The sequence below is a fragment of the Gigantopelta aegis genome, chromosome 7 (genome assembly GCF_016097555.1).
Source record: "Gigantopelta aegis isolate Gae_Host chromosome 7, Gae_host_genome, whole genome shotgun sequence".
Lineage (NCBI taxonomy): Eukaryota > Metazoa > Mollusca > Gastropoda > Neomphalida > Peltospiridae > Gigantopelta > Gigantopelta aegis.
Window position 1 is genome coordinate 18,512,995 of NC_054705.1, and position 14,208 is coordinate 18,527,202.

Consider the following 14,208-nt stretch of genomic DNA (forward strand, 5'->3'; position numbering starts at 1 on the left):
TGATTGAGTTTTTTCTTGTTCCAACCAGTGCACCACAACTGGTCAAAGGCGTGGTATGTGCTTTCTTGTCTGTGCATATAACAGATCCCTTGTTGCATTAAGAACATGTAGCGGGTTTCTCCTATTGACTACGAGTCAGAGTTACCAAGTGTTTCACATCCCCAATAGCCGATGATTAATATATCAATGTGCTTTAGTGGTGTCGTTAAACAAAAGAAACTAATACTGAATGTCGCATTACCAAATGTTTGACATCAAATAGCCAATGATTAATAAATCAATGTGCTCTAGCGGTGTCGTTAAACAAACCAAACTTTAACTTTCTAATTAAATTGACAGCAACTAACAAATAGTTTAAAATTTTAATGTATTCAAACAGATTAGCGATAAAAAAATTAATCAACATTTGCTTATCATTTCATTTCAACTTATGTTCGTGCTTATATCCAATTATGGTTCAAACACGCTGTCCTGGACACACACACATCAGCTACATAGGCTGTTTGTCTAGGACAGTCGGTTAGTTGTTAGTAGTTAGTGAGAGAGAAGAGGGTGTAGTGGCCTTGCACCTACCCACTGAGTCGTTAAAACTTGCTCTGGGTGGGAGCCAGTAATGGGCTGCGAACCCTGTACCTACCAGACTTATGTCCGATGGCTTAACCACGATACCCTCTTCCCTCTCACTAACCATTAATAACTCTCACTAACCATTAACAACTAACAACTAACTGCCTGTCCTGGACAGTCAGCCCAGACAGCTGAGGTGTATGCCTGGGACAGCATCTGTGAACCTTATTTGGATCAAGGACAGTCGATTAGTTGTTAGTTGTTAGTAGTTAGCGAGAGAGAAGAGGGTGTCGTGGTCTTACACCTACCCATTGAGTCGTTAAAACTCACTCAGGGTGAGAGCCAGTACCGGGCTGCGAACCCTGTACCTACCAGACTTATGTCCGATGGCTTGACCATGACACCACAGAGTCTGGTATTTGCTTATCATTATCTGCAACACACCTTGGTAAGAGATGTAGTATATATACACAATTATTTCTAGGTCACACCTGTCAAGGAACAGCTGTTTTTACAGGGTGGGTGTATACATGACAGCATTCCACAGCCAGTAAACCTATAGGATTACAAACATATGACATTATAACCCATCTTTATATTGTTAACCTTTCAGCTTCTCTGACACGCCCCCTCCCCCCATCTTGCCACCTCTTTGCACAGCTTGCATAATTCATTTCAACTTATGAAGGTTCAAGCACGCTGCTCTTGGCACACACACCTCAGATATCTGGGCTGTCTGTCCAGGACAGTGGGTTAGTTGTTAGTTGGTTAGTGGTTAATGAGAGAAAAGAGGGTGTAGTGGTCTTACACTCAATGAATAGATACATTTTGTTTTTCATTCCAGTCAGCTTTCCATGATTATAGTACATCAAAGATTCTGGTATGTGCTGCCTTGTCTGTTGGTCCTTTCATGTAACTGGTTAGTGAAAGAGAAGTCTGTGTAGTGGTCTTACACCTACCCACTGAGTCATTAAAATCTCTGGGTGGGAGCCGGTATCGGGCTGCGAACCCTGTACCTACCAGCCTTAGACTGGCCTCGGTGGCATCGTGGTTGGGCCATCAGTCTACAGGCTGGTAGGTACTGGGTTTGGATCCCAGATGAGGCATGGGATTTTCAATCCAGATGACCGACTCAATGGGTAGGTGTAAACCAATCGACCTGATCCATAACTGGTTCAACAAAGGCCATGGTTTGTGCTATCCTGCCGCAAATAAAAGATCCCTTGCTAATCGGAAGAGTAGTAGTGGTGACAGCGGGTTTCCTCCAAAATCTGTTGGTTTTAACCATATGTCTCGACCCAGTGATCCATAACTGGTTCAACAAAGGCCATGGTTTGTGCTATCCTGCCTGTGGGAAAACGCAAATAAAAGATCCCTTGCTGCCTGTCGTAAAAGAGTAGTATATGTGGCGATAGCGGGTTTCCTCTAAAAAACAGTGTCAGAATGACCATATGTTTGACGTCCAATAGCCGATGATAAGATAAAAAATTAATGTGCTCTAGTGGCGTCGTTAAATAAAACAAACTTTACTTTTTTTTTACCAGCCGTATATCCAGTGGCTTAATTACGAGACTACTTAGGCCGATGCTTGCATCATTTCTCCACTCAGTCTGGCTAGCACTAAGACTTCCGTGTGGTAGTTATATAGAGAATGACTAGTTAATGGCGCAGGATATTGAGAGGTTTACCAAGCAGAATATCCACTTCAGCCTGAACAGGATAAAGCTGATTTCCTACGTTGTTATCTAGCTATTATTTTTATCCTACAATCCCTTGCTGCATTAGAAAACATGTAGTGGCTTTCCTCTGATGATTACGAGTCACAATTACCAAATCTTTCAAATCCGATGATTACTTAATCGATGTGCTCCAGTGGTGTCATTAAATACAACAAACATTAAAGGGAAAAACATTTATTTCATTTATTTTACGTACATTATACGATGACCTAGATGAGCGATTTTGTAATGCATATCTATGTATGCGTGACTTCAAAAGTCACAATCTGCTGGCATACATTTATGTCTTTGCTTTAATTAGCAAACAAAAACAATGATTGTAGGATAAACTAACATAAAGATAAGAAAGAAAGAAATGGTTTATTTAACGACACACTCAACACATTTTATTTATGGTTATATGGCGGCAGACATATGGTTAAGGACCACACAGATTTTGAGAGGAAACCCGCTGTCGCCACTACATGGGCTACTCTTCCGATTAGCAGCAAGGGATCTTTTATTTGCACTTCCCACAGGCAGGATAGCACAAACCATGGTCTTTGTTGAACCAGTTATGGATCACTGGTCGGTACAGTGGTTTACACCTACCCATTGAGCCTTGTGGAGCACTCACTCAGGGTTTGGAGTCAGTATCTGGATTAAAAATCCCATGCCTCGACTGGGATCCGAACCCAGTACCTACCAGCCTGTAGACTGATGGCCTAACCACAACGTCACTGAGGCCGGTATAAAGATAACGTAAAAGTTAGGTTCAGTCTGGCTAGCTACAATGTATTCGACTTCAATTATAATAACATAAAGATAACGTAAAAGTTAGGTTCAGTCTGGCTAGGCACTAGGCTTTAGTGTGGTAATTAAAATAAGATCAAGATTAGATTTAAAAATTAATTTTATTGTATACAAGCCTTTGGCGTATGAAACAGGATGTAAAACAAGATGATCAGTTAAATTATGTTTCAAAATACAGTTCACACACACAGAGAGCGAGAGAGAGAGAGAGAGAGAGAGAGAGAGAGAGAGAGAGAGAGAGAGTGCGAGAGAGAGATAGAGAGTGCGAGAGAGAGAGAGAGTGCGAGAGAAGGGGGGAGAGAGAATGAGAAAGAGGGAAGGAGAGAGAAAGGAGGGGGAGAAAGAAAGAGAGTGAGAGTGTGTGTGATAGAACCGTAAAACCATCATAGGTTATGATGTCCTAGTGATTTCTCGTTCCAGCCAGTGCACCACGACTGGCATATCAAAGGCCGTGGTATGTACTACCCTGTCTGTGGAATGGTGCATATATAAAAGATCCCTTGCTGCTAATCGAAAAGAGTAGCCCATGAAGTGGCGACAGCAGGTTTCCTCTCTCAATATCTGTGTGGTTCTTAACCCATATGTCAGAGGCCATATAACCATAAATAAAATGTGTTGATTGTGATAAAAAAAAATCTTTCATTGATGCCATAGCCTACAGCTGTTTTATGATATTGTAGCTCTGAAAATCTCTAACCAGACTGGTTTCACACAAACTGTAAGAACTAGGTCAGTGAAACTTGGTTTATAGTTTCACCCATGGACGTTGATTACAGTGCAGTAAAATATTTTATGATAGGTGAGACATTTAATTCCCACGAATTCTTGTGTTTGTTGTTTGGATGAGGGTGTTGGGTTTTTTGCCGTGTCATACAGGAAGCCTGTTATATTTTACGATGTAGCTATTGTCTGTCCCATCATTGTATAAAAATGTTTTCTGTAAATATTTTTAGTTTCAGTTGCAGTAAGAAGAAAAGTAAAAGTGTTTTGGAAATAACAAATAAATACTATTTTTTTGTGTGCAATTTACAAATCAATCCGCTTAGAAATAAATAACTTATAGTAAATCCATAATATGAAAAAAAGCATTCCATGTGGGACGGCCTATAGATAATGTCATTGATGACAAATGATGCCGTATTTTGTTTGTAAAATAGACGTATTAGAGGTGTATCATTTCTGCAATTAATTCTTTAATTGTGCTTCTCACGTTTTCAGTTCACATGGGAAATAATTGAATAGTTTTCAATAACAGGAACCTTGATATGGCCAATGTGTCTGTACTCTAACGTACCCCTGCACATTTTAAATTGGCTGATAGGCAGTCTAACATTTTAACATCACCCCTGCACATTTTAAACTGGCCGATAGGTATTAAAAAAAAAAAAATTAACATCACCCCTGCACATTTTAAACTGGCCGATAGGTATTAAAAAAAAAAAAAAATGAACATCACCCCTGCACATTTTAAACTGGCCGATAGGTATTAAATTTTTTTTTTTTTTTACATCACCCCTGCACATTTTAAACTGGCCAATAGGTATTAAAAAAGAAAAAAATTAACATCACCCCTGCACATTTTAAACTGGCCAATAGGTATTAACAAATTTTTAACATCACACCTGCACATTTTAAACTTAACAACACCCCAGCATATTTTTAATTGACTGTTAAAAATTGAAATGTTTTAACAACACCCCAGCACATTTTAAACTGGCCATTAAGAATGGAAATCTTTTTTAACAACACCCCTGCACATTTTAAACTGGCCATTAAGAATGGAAATCTTTTTTAACAACACCCCTGCACATTTTAAACTGGCCATTAAGAATGGAAATCTTTTTTAACAACACCCCAGCACATTTTAAACTGGCCATTAAGAATGGAAATCTTTTTTAACAACACCCCTGCACATTTTAAACAATACCTATTAGGAATTGAATTTTTTTTAGCAACACCCCAGTACATTTTTAATTGACTGTTAAAAATTAAAATGTTTTTAACAACACTCCAGCACATTTTAAACTGGACATTAGTAATTTAAATGGTTTTTTTTAAACCCACCCTTAGGAATTGAAATGTATTAACAACAGCCCAGCACATTTTAATATGGTCGTTAGAAGTTAAAATGTTTTTAATGACACCCCAGCACATTTTAAACTGGCCATTAGTAATTGAAACAAACATTTAACAACACCCCAGTATTTTAAACTCACTGTTAGAAATTGCAAGAAATGTTTTTATGAAACCACCGCATATTTTAAACTGGTTATAAAGAATTTAAAGAAATATTTAATAACATGTCAGTACATTATAAACTGACTGTTAAGAATTGAAAGAAGCATTTTTATTCCCCTAGCACCTTTTAAACTACACTCCAGAACATTTAAACTACATCTATTAGGAAAGAAAAGGAATGTAACACCCCAGCACATTTTAAAATATGGCTATTAGGAATCATGTGGTAATTATAAAACTTGGTCTACCTGTTGAGAGGAAACATCCCATATTACATGACCTACTTTTACAGTGAGCAATCAGATTTATTATGAAGACTTTTCAACAAAGTAAAACCTTGTTTTGTCAAGGACACCACTAGAGGACATTGGCTATAGGATGTCAAACATGTGATAATTGTGACATACATGTATAGTCTTATAGAAAACCTGCAATATTAGCAACAACCACAGCCTTTAATATACCACTCATGGGGACAGGGAAAAACCAAAGCACCTCATTCGAGTTGTCACACGTCATGTCATGTCATAGGGTTTAACGTGCACATTCAGAACAAGCTGTTGTAGCGCATGCCTGTCGTGGGCACAAGAGCCGGCCTTGGCCGGCTCCTCCGTCCATGACAGGAAAGGTGGGGGGAGGGGAGAGGAGGGATCGCCTGCACTGGCAGGTGCAAGGGAGCACCAGCAGCACGATCAAATCGGTAGCAGGCGGGTGGGGGTGGTGGTGGTGCTATGGAATTTGAATGGAGCAGTTAAATGCCAAAAAGAAAAGGGTGCACAATTTTGATTGAGGGAATTTGGCGCAATTTTGAATGGTCGGTCGAAAGGTAAATGGCTGAGCTAATATAGGTTTTGATATTAGTGAATCGAGAGTAGCTCGTTAATTTTAGACCTCTATGATGTTGTGGTGTCTCCCTAGGTTGCCCATAGGGCCCTTATAAAGGGCCTGACCGCTTCTGGTCGAGGCATCACCAAGTACCAAGTTATTACCAGCAGCAAGTATTGGGGGTTTGGATGGGGGAGGCCGATATTCTTTTGTTCAGCTTCCCCCGGGTGCATTGCAATTGTGTACTTGGAACCGGTATTCTTTTGTCCGGTTCCTTATTAGAGTACGTGCTGGGCCATTAAATGGGGCGGGTGCATTGTTATCATTAGTCAATGCACCCTGTGTACTGATGCAGTGAGCGTGTAGTCTGTGTGTGAATCCTAGTTTTGTGTTAAGGTTGTATCTATTGTCTTAAGTCCCTATTCTAGTGAGTTCAACGGTCACACACAACAGATAGGTATATACACATGTATAACACACACATTCCTTGACCTCTAATTAATATCTCAGTTGTGAAGCACTGGTTGGAATGGCAAAACACTGTCCACTAAGGGAAATCAATTCTGCTACTCAACACCCCATAAGTAAGTAATTAAAATTGTACAACTCAACCTCATCCAACTTCCTCATTTCCAATCATTATCTCGTTTCCAATCATTATGAGTGCAAATTGTCATTTCAGACTGACCAAAAAAAAAAGAAAGTCTCATGATGTGACAAATCAGAAATAAATTCACAAGACTGAGTCTGCAGCTAAAATTGTGAAATATTAAATTTGATTGAATAACATAATTCATATATTAAAGGCTGTGGTATGTGCTTTACTGTCAGTGGGTAAACTGTGATATAATGTATGTATTTCAACCGACCTCAGTGGTGCCGTGGTTAAACCATCAGACACAAGACTGGTAGGTACTGGGTTTGCATCCCGGTACCGGCTCCCACCCAGAATGAGTTTAAACAACTCAATGGGTAGGTGTAGGACCATTACACCCTCTTCTCTCTCACTAACCACTAACCGGTAACATCTAACCCTGTTCTGCACAGATAATTCCGATACATGTAGCTGAGGACTGTACCCAGGACAGCATGCTTGAACCTTAATTGAATATAAGCGCGAAAATAAGTTGAAATGAATATATATTTCCTAAATGTATATTACAAAACACTAACTAGTTGCATGAAAGGATCAACAGACAAGGCAGCACATACCGGAACCTTTGATGTACTAGTCATGGAAAGCTGATTGGTATGAGAAAAAAAATCTATATCTATCCATAGAGTGAGGCTTGATTAGGAAATTATAATTAATATAATATAATATAATATAATATAATATAATATAATATAATATAATATAATATAATATAATATAATATAATATAATATAAATGTATGTAATATAATAATATAATTATAATATACATGTAATTTAATATAATTAAATTTTCTTTGCATCTATACACTTTACGGCAATCTGATTGGTCTAGAGGTGCTTACTTTTTTTCGTTCTTATCTCGATGAACTGAAAAAAATTAAGCCACACCTACTACTACCCCCCCCCCCCCCCCCCACTGACTCGTACTACTTTTGTGCAACAAGCTGTATTGTTCAGGCAACCATATTTAGTTATTTTGAGGAAAACACACGTGAAAGCTACAAAAGCAATAAAAAAAATGTATACAATAAATGAATGGAAATTGCTATAGCAGAGTAGACATGTAGATTCTTATGCATTGATTTAAAAAGAAAAAACAGAAAAAAACTCTAATCATAGCATGAGACTCGGTCGGCAGCCAAAGAAATCATGTAGGAAACTTCACGCCTGTAACTTACTTATAAGTGATGTTCTACAGCTGTTGGCGAAAATTAAACAGTTCCACCGACAGCATAAATGTTAGATACGTTCCTTCATTCACTTTTATAAAATGTAAACACAAATAGGATAATTCCTTCCAGTATAACTAAATGATCCGTAGAAATGCACAGCAGCTAGAGAAAATGACGTCGCTTATCAAAATTATGTCATTTACAAAAATCACCCAATTAAAATAATAGTGAATGAACGTTTGCATTCTTACGCGACATAAGTATCAATGAAGTTTACACAAACAATACTACAGGCGTATTTAAAGCTAAACAAAATAAATGCAGTTATGTATTGTTGAAGTACGTGGAGTCATACAATGTGCACATCGTTTTTTCGGTTCATACTTGCATGAACCAAAAAATAATTGCGGTCAAATCTTATAATAAATTTTGTATGCATACTTTAACGATACATAACTGCATTTATTTTGTTTAGCTTTAAATATGCCTGTAGTATTGTTCGTGTAAACTTCATTGATACTTTTGTCAATTCTTAAGTAAATAAATAATAAATAAATTAATTAATTAATTAAGAATTTTTTGTTAATAAATAAATAAAATAAAACCACTATACTAAAAATAGCGAGTCACCAACACATCCACATGGAAAGTCTCTAGTTCCATTTCATTTCAACTTATTTTCGTGCTTATATCCACTTAAGGTTCATGCACACTGTCCTGGGCACACACCTCAGCTATCTGGGCTGTCTGTCCACGACAGTGGGTTAGTTGTTAATTGTTAGTGGTTAGTGAGAGAGAAGAGTGTGTAGTGGTCTTACACCTACTCATTGAGTCGTTAAAACTCGCTCTGGGTGGGAGCCGGTACCGGGCTGCGAACCCTGTACCTACCAACCTCATGTCCGATGGTTTAACCATGACACCACCGAGGCCGGTTTCCTAGTTTCTTTGATAGCTGTGTTTAAGTACCTGTGTAATAGAGCACAGACACATCATAGCTCCCAAAGCTAACGAGGGATTCCGTTTACCTGCCACTTAATTAATTATCTATCAATATACCTGTTCGTTTACATGCACACTTCACTCGTAAAGAGTTTCCGTTAGTTCCCAGTAATTAACTGCCCAGTTTACGATGTCTGGGATCATGCATGTGGAAATTGGTCCAATCATTATGCTAATTTAATTCTTGCATCTCTTCTCTGGCGCTGTTTAAAATTCTTAAATGTCTAAGATAGTTCATGGTTTCTGTAGCCAGTTGCAAAATGGCCTCCGTAAAAAGGTAATGTTATATCATGAGATAAAATTTAAAAATAAAAAAGAGAGAGAGGGAGTGAGAAAAAAAGAAGTGATTTACAGTTTAATCATTGAAAATGTTATCTTAGTGTAATATTTTTATTGTACATGTATGATAAGGATAGTTGAAAACATTAAAAAATTATATTCTCAAGTTTCATATATACTGCAATATTTTGACAGTTATTGTAAACAATTTTGCAGTATATTGTCATGGGGTTGATTTTAAGTGCAAAACGTCAAGTTTTATTTATTTAAAAAAAAAAAGTCTTCTTTTTTTGTGTTTTGTTGATTTCATGTGGACTTTTTGGTACAAGTAAAACCTAGAATTCTGATGAATAATAATTTTATAAAGAAAATAAAATCTTGGATTTTGATGGAGCAATGGATGGATGGATGGATGGATGGATGGATGGATGGATGGAAATTTGTTTGTTTAACTAGAACACCACTAGAGCACATTGATGATTGTTATTTATTTTTCTAGGGGCGGGATTTAGCTCAGTTGGTTGAGTGTTCACTTGAGGTGCTTGCATCGCAGGATCGAATCATCTCCATGGATGCATTCAACTGATTGGGTATTTTCTCGTTCCAACCAGTGCACCACAACTGGTCAAAGACTGTTGTATGTTTTTTCCTGTTTGTGGGAAAGAGCATGTAAAACATCCCTTGCTGCATTAGGAAAAATGTAGCGGGTTTCCTCTGATGACCATGTGTCAGAATTATCAAATGTTTGACATCCAATAGCCGACCGGCCTCGGTGGCGTCGTGGTTAGGCCATCGGTCTACAGGCTGGTAGGTACTGGGTTCGGATCCCAGTCGAGGCATGGGATTTTTAATCCAGATACCGACTCCAAACCCTGAGTGAGTGCTCAGCAAGGCTCAGTGGGTAGGTGTAAACCACTTGCACCGATCAGTGATCCATAACTGGTTCAACAAAGGCCATGGTTTGTGCTATCCTGCCTGTGGGAAGTGCAAATAAAAGATCCCTATCTGCTAATCAGAAAGAGTAGCCCATGTAGTGGCGACAGCAGGTTTTCTCTCAAAATCTGTGTGGTCCATAACCATATGACTGACGCATATATAACCGTAAATAAAATGTGTTGAGTGCATCATTAAATAAAACATTTCTTTCTTTCTTTCCAATAGCCTATGATTAATTTTTTATTATTATTTTTTTTTATCCCACTGCCGCCTTTCCTTTCTCTCCTTTGAATTCCATCTCATTTCTTCCCGATCTGGCAACTCTTTCTATCTTTCAACTACTTTCGCTGTCCACCTCCACATCCCAGTCCTTGTCTCTCCAACTGCGACAGGTGCTTGTTTCTTGTGGCTATCTGTGCCACACACCTTCCATTCCCCATCAGCTTTTAGCTGTGGGCTTAGTCTGACCACTTCGGGGAGTGTTCAGTAGTTACTTCTGGCATTGTTAAGAGGCATTTGTAACCACCTACTATGCACCCCTACTACCGGCGGTCGTTAGTTAGTGCCGTGGGTCAGACCAGCTTTATTAGCGGCAGAGCCTATGATTAATTAATCAATGTGCTCTAGTGGTGTGGTTAAACAAAACACACTTTTTATTTTGGTATTCCATTGTCCCCTTTCTCATCATTCATTCATTAATACATTACTTACCATTTGTGACACCCAATAGCCGATGTGTATTTTTTATGCTGGAGTGTCGTTAAACATTCATTCATTCATTCATTCATTCATTCCATTGTCCCCTTTCCTTTTTCTCCTTTGAATTCATTCTTCTTTCTTGCTGATCTGGCAGCTCTTCCTTTCTCCTCCAACTCCACATCCCAGTCCTTGTCACTTCAGCTGCACATGGATTAATTAATTATCATCTTTTGGATGTGTGGGTGAGAGAGAGAGAGAGAGAGAGAGAGAGAGGGAGAGAGGGAGGGAGGGAGGGAGGGATTTAATGAATGAATGTTTAACAACACACCAGCATGAAAAAAAAATTGTTTATTAAAAAGCAGCTGTTTCCCACAGTCAAAAATTTTGAAACCCCCCCCCCCCCCCCCAAATAACTGGTTAACAGTTGAACAGGTTCAAGTATATTTCAAATTTTGAGATTTTGTTATCTTTTGACAGCTATATATGAATGCTGATGCAGTATAATGGGGAGGAAAAAAAAAAAACCCAGAAAAAGAAAATAAGAAAGAACCAAAATTGAGATAAAACCGAGAATATATTGCCGAAATATGTGACGCTCATTTCGCATATCTTCACGTTAGTGTAGTACCAGATTTGTTTTTTCAGTTCCTGCTTGGCGTAACCCAAGTGAAAAAACGGTACGAAAATAAATAGAACTTGTGTTATCTTTTCTCACAGAAAACCACAGCTGTTGAAATAAAATATAAAAAATGGATGGAGATTAAAAACGTTCTTAACAGACACTTGCTTCAGTTAGATGTTTTTTTTTCTTCTGGTTTTTTTTTTTTTTCTTTCCGATTCTTTTTAATTGCTGTAGAATTTTTTTTTTACAGCCACTGTGTGTGCGTAATTCTGCCAGTGTGTTATTACTATCAGATTAACAGTAAAACAAAAAGACTGTTTACAACAAGGTGCAGTTTTACAAAAGTTTGTTTCAGAGGTCAAACTTTTAAAAAACCCCATGGTTTCTGTAGGTAGCACTACACCAAATTATATTTCACTGGGTCAAAGTTCAAAGTGCAATGTACACCCAGCATTCAAACTATACTGCCAGGGGTAGGATTTAGCTCAGTCGGTTGACTGCTCGCTTGAGGTGCTTGCATCACAGGATCAAAACACCTCTGTGGATCCATTCAACTGATTGGGGTTTTTCTCGTTCCAACCAGTGCACCATAACTGGTCAATTGCCATAGTATATGTGCTTTCCTGTCTGTGCGAAAAATGCATATAAATGATCCCTTTCTGCGTTCGGAAAAATTTAGCGAGTTTCCTCTGATGACTACAAATCAGATTAGATTAGATATGGTTTTAACATGCTCCTATACCTCTATGGTTTCGAACACACCTACCCCAAGTCCGGCCTCCGATATGATCGGTGGTCTGACTCGGGGCAGGAAATACGAATCAGAATTACCAAATGTTTGACATCAAATAGCTGATGATTAATTAGTCAGTGTGCTCTAGTGGTGCCGTTAAACAAATCAAACTGTAGCACTACTCTAAATTATATTTCACTGGGTCAAATTTTGAAGTACACCCATCTTTCAATTACACATTAACTACTAGCCCTACCACTGACAGCATTTGTCACAATATGACAGGCCTCGGTGGCGTCGTGGCAGGCCATCGGTCTACAGGCTGGTAGGTACTGGGTTCGGATCCCAGTCGAGGCATGGGATTTTTAATCCAGATACCGACTCCAAACCCTGAGTGAGTGCTCCGCAAGGCTCAATGGGTAGGTGTAAACCACTTGCACCGACCAGTGATCCATAACTGGTTCAACAAAGGCCATGGTTTGTGCTATCCTGCCTGTGGGAAGCGCAAATAAAAGATCCCTTGCTGCCAATCGGAAGAGTAGCCCATGTAGTGGCGACAGCGGGTTTCCTCTCAAAATATGTGTGGTCCTGAACCATATGTCTGACGCCATATAACCATAAATAAAATGTGTTGAGTGCGTCATTAAATAAAACACTTTTTTCTTTCTGTTTTGTCACAATATTTAGAAATTCTGCATGTTGTAATTTTACCAACGTAAATATATTACTGTTATCTATGGCATTTGATTTTGCAGCATACATGTATATTTACATGTGCACCACTTAGTGTGATAAGCTCATAAAAATCACCTCATCTCAGTTACAAGGGAAGGGAATGCTTTTTACGTGCCCATATATCATGAAGGTTAATTCAGGCACGCCTACCCCGGACTTAATATCGCCAGTGACCAATTCCATCTCATTTACATTTCATTTCAACTTATTTTCGTGCTTGTATCCAATTAAGGTTCAAGCACGCTGTCCTGGGTACACACCTCTGCTATATGAGCTGTCTGTCCAGGACAGTGGGTTAGTGGTTAGTGAGAAAGAAGAGAGTATAGTGGTGTTGCACATTGAGTCGTAAAAACTCGCTTTGAGTGGGAGCCGGTACCGGGCTCCGAACCCTGTACCTACCAGCCTTATATCTGATGGCCTAACCACGACACCACTGAGGCCGGTTTTCTAAGTTGCAAAAGTATTTCCTCTTTTTATTTATGGCTGAAATTTAGCTTAGTGGTAGAGCACTTGTTTGAGGTGCAGCGAACTGTAGAATTAATCAAAAGCCATGACATTTTTCTGTTAATATACTATATGTACAGTGAGACACCTCTAAACCGGACACCTGGTTTTAAGGGGTGTCCAGTATAGAGAGGGTCTGTTCTGTTACTGATCTGGTTTTGAGAGAAATCTGGAACAGGAGTTAGCTCGGTCACTTGATGTGCTTGTGTCGCAGGATCGAACCACATCGGTTGATCCATTCAGCTGATTGGGATTTTTTCTTATTCCAACCAGTGCACCACAACTGGTTAAAGGCCATGGTATGTGCTATCCTGTCTGTGGGATGGTGCATATAAAAGATTCCTTGCTACTAATGGAAAAATGTAGCGGGTTTCCTCTGACTAAGTGGTGGGACGTAGCCCAGTAGTAAAGTATGTACCCGATGCATGGTCATCTGGGATCGGTGCTCATTGGTGGGCCTATTGGACTATTTCTCATTCCAGCCAGTGCATCATGACTGGTATATCAAAGGCTGTGGTATGTGCTATCCTGTCTATAGGGTGGTGCATATAAAAAGTCCACTGCCACTAATGGAAAAATGTAGCAGGTTTACTTTCTAAGACTATAAGTCAAAATTACCAAATGTTTGACATCTAATAGTTGATCATTAATAAATCAATGTGTTCTAGTGGTATTGTTAAACAAAACAAACCACTGGCGTAGGAATTTAT

At 38.8% G+C, this 14,208-nt stretch overlaps 1 protein-coding gene across 4 annotated transcripts in view; it reads left to right on the forward strand.

Moving 5' to 3' along the window:
* LOC121377092 (solute carrier organic anion transporter family member 4A1-like) overlaps nucleotides 1–14,208 on the forward strand; it is a 182,436-nt gene that overhangs the window by 100,882 nt on the left and 67,346 nt on the right. The window lies entirely within an intron of this gene.